General features: G+C 54.8%; 1 protein-coding gene across 6 annotated transcripts in view; it reads left to right on the forward strand.

Moving 5' to 3' along the window:
- ARHGEF6 (Rac/Cdc42 guanine nucleotide exchange factor 6) overlaps positions 1-3,416 on the forward strand; it is a 131,488-nt gene that overhangs the window by 39,194 nt on the left and 88,878 nt on the right. The window contains exon 1 of one of the 6 annotated variants that reach the window (XM_059385986.1): positions 820-923. The exons of the other annotated variants lie outside the window; for them this stretch is intronic. The gene's annotated coding sequence lies outside the window, so the exon portion shown is untranslated. Of the gene's footprint in view, positions 1-819; positions 924-3,416 lie in introns of those variants that run through there. 6 annotated transcript variants of the gene reach the window in all.

The raw sequence follows: 3,416 nt of genomic DNA on the forward strand, positions 1-3,416 counted from the left end.
TCGGGGATCAGGAAGCGGGCCGCCAGGAAGGGCTCGTCCGCCAGGCCAGGATTCCCTCCCGAGGCCCCGGCAGTGGCCGGCGGCAGGCCAGGCGCCCGCGGCCCAGGGCTCGGTGGAGCCGGCGGCGGCAGCATGCGCAGTGTGGCCGTCGCCTTTCCACCGCGGCTTCTGCTGCTGCCACGGCTACCCGGGCGGCGGCGGCGGCTGCTCTGCCGCTGTCACTTCCAGTTCCTACTTCGGAGATCCAGGTCCGGGTCACCGCTTCCCCGCCGCTGGCCCGGTCCCTCCAGGCCGCCCTCCCTGCCGGGCTCTGGCTCTGGGCCCGGAGGGGCCAGCGCGCGCAGCCTGGCGGGGTCCCCGGGCCGCCGCTCCCGCCCTCCCGCCGCCGCCGCCCCGCGCGCCCTGGCCCGGCTCGCCGCCAGCGCACCCCGCGGGCGCGTCTCCCGCAGCCCGCTCGGCGCCGCGCTCCTCCGCCTGCCGAGCCGCACGGCTCTGGAAGCAAGAACTTGAGGGCAAGAATCTGGCATCCCTTTAGATTTAAAAAAAAAAAAAAAAAAAAGGCATAAAGCAAATCCTTAGGCTTGAGAGGTGGCGGGCGCGGCACGGAGTTTGGAGACGGGCGCCCCCTCCTCGCCCGCGTTCGGGAGCAAAGTTGCAGCCGCCCCTCCCTGCCCGGGCGAGCCGAGCCCAGCTCTCCAGTTTCGCTCGGGTGGCGGCCGCGCTCAGGGCAGGGTCCCCTCTCCGGCTCCGTGCACGGTTCCCGCAGCCTTGGCACGGGCTCGCCCGCCCGCTCGCCGGCCCCGTGACTCGCGAGGGCGAGCCGCTTCCAGGAGTCAGCGGCGGCGGGTGCGCGGCGCGGCCGGAGCGAGCGAGCGAGCGAGCGAGCGAGCAGCGGGACGAGCAGCGGGCAGCGGCCGAGCCAGGTGACCTGTCTGGGGGCGACGGGGTCAAGGGAAGGGGAGGACGCGAGGGCCGGGGTGGGGCCGAAGGACCCTCGTGCAAAGGAGCCGCCCTTCCTCCCCCTGCCGTGGCTCGCAGCCCCAGCCGCGAGGTCGGCTCTCGCCCGGGCCTGGCAGTGCCCTGGGATCCCGGGGGCCCGGAGGGGGAGGGGGGCGGGGGCCGAGGGCGCGGAGCGAGGACGCGCCAAACTTAGGGGCGAGTTGTCCGGCTCCGGCCTCCGGCTTTGCAGAGGACAGGGTTCCTTCTTTCCCGGGGAACCAGGGCAGTAGTCGATAGTACTGTTTTGGATACTAATTTGATGCCTGCCCTCACCCCCACCCCTCAGTCCCCGGCATCGCACGTTTGGGGAGATTTTCAGCATTGAGCACACAGGTCGGTCGCAGGAATGGTTTGTGGATGGGATAGGACCTGTACTCTGCAAGGTGTACCAATGTGCCTGTAGTTAATTTCGAGTTTTCATTTTCCAGTCATTTAGGAACCCAACAGGTATTTGAGCTATTTCGTTTCTTAGCTCTAGAGTGGAGAGCCCTTAAGTTTATCTGTGTCTCTTCAAAAATCTTATTTTTATTTTTGGTTTGTTATTGTTTGGGTCTGTATGGGTGACTCACATGATTTTTTTCTTCCCTTTTCTTAATGTGTAGTGGGAATACAAATGGAATAAGGGAATATATTAGCCTATGCAACTACTTATGGTTTTATGAATAAAAACGTCACGTAACCCCCGAAAAAAAAATCACACAATAGGATAAATTTCAGTTGATGTTCTGTAAAGTATTAACAATTTTAACAGCAAGATTCTAAGGTCCAACTGCTTTTCTAACTTCTATTTGCCTGGAAAGCCCACAATTTGTCCTTGAACTTCCTATCTTAATTTTGACATTGACCATGGTAAGAGGAGCTTGGATGACATCATTTGCTCCAGCCACAGTTCTGGTGTTTTGTGACTGAGAGCACCTCTCTCCAAAATGTTAAGGCCTGGGCCTGCCCTTGGACTTCAGCTGAGGCATTTCCAAGGATTTCTCTTAAGCAGAGTATTACGCTACATGCCAGGCAGTGCTGCAGTCCCTTCTTACATAAGTGAGCTTCAGGCTGGGTGTGCTTGGAGCGGTTAATATCAGAGAGTTCTCAGTCTCCCGGGGGTGGTGGTGGTTGGAGATTGGAGTTTGGAACAGAGTAAATTTGCAGCTTCCATCGTCGTCTTGCATTTCTTTGCTGCTCATTTTTTTTTTTTTTTTCAAATGCCTTCTACGTACCTTATCTGAAACTCGCAGGGCCCTTGCAAAGCATGTAGGAAACCAAAAAGTTAGTTAACCAGTCATATACAGCTTACCAGTCACAGCATCAAAACTCCAACCTAGGTCTTCTGCTCTCAGCTCAGCACTTTTTTGTTTGGTTTGTTTTTACTGAACTATGACATTTTATACAACAGCGTTTCATTTGGCACATTTTACGGATGGTGTGTCTTCCAAGCTACTCGTTTTTCTGTTCTTTTTGCCAACTCACATCTTGGCCTTGTCTTTGCTCGCACAGGGCTGGCGCTGTTCTTAAGGATGAGGGCAGGAGAAAAGCCTTCCAAAGGAGGGTCTGTGGTTTGTATTTACGGACAGTCTGTGTCCTCTCCATTCATCTTCAGGAATAGCAGGTTTGACATCATTAGTCCAGGTATAATATTACTCCACTCTTTACAAAGAAACTCATTCAGGAGGAGAAATTGGAGAGTGTGGGTTTTGTGCATTTGCAGCGATCTGCTCATCCCTGTGCTTAGATGCAAAGGAGGAAAAGGAATGGAATAGCTACCACTGAGCCACCACTTCTTAAGAACCTGCTGCTATATTCTAGGTACTGTGCTTGGTGCTTTACCTATATTACCGTTTCATCCTGCCAGCAATCCTGGGAGGGAGGTGGTGGTGTGCCCATCACACAGCGGAGGAAACTGAGGTTTGGGGACCATCCAGACAAATGTCAGTGCAGATCAGAACATCACTGCTGATGGGTCTGGCTCCAGAACTCGTTCCCTTTGCCATGTACCAGACTGTCCCCCAAAGGAGCTATTGATAAATACAGGAACACTAAGCCCCTTGGTTTTCAGATATGGCTGTACATCAGAGCCATCTTGGGAGTTTCTATAAAATACAAATGTGAGGTTTCCCCCCCCAACTGAGCACTGAGCCTAATTGGTCTGTAAGTGGAGCCCAGGCCTGGGTATTTCCTTTCTTTTCTTTATTTCTTCTTCTTCTTCTTCTTCTTTTTTTTTAGAGAGGGAAAGGTGTAGAAAGAGGGAGAGGGAAAGAGAGAATCCTTTTTTTAGGATTTTATTTATTTACTTGACAGAAATCACAAGTAGGCAGAGAGAGAGGGGGAAGCAGGCTCCCTGACGAGCAGAGAGCCCAATGCGGGGCTCAATCCCAGGACCCTGGGATCATGACCTGAGCCCAAGGCAGAGGCTTTAACCCACA

Source organism: Mustela nigripes, chromosome X (assembly GCF_022355385.1).
Source record: "Mustela nigripes isolate SB6536 chromosome X, MUSNIG.SB6536, whole genome shotgun sequence".
In the NCBI taxonomy this organism is placed as follows: domain Eukaryota; kingdom Metazoa; phylum Chordata; class Mammalia; order Carnivora; family Mustelidae; genus Mustela; species Mustela nigripes.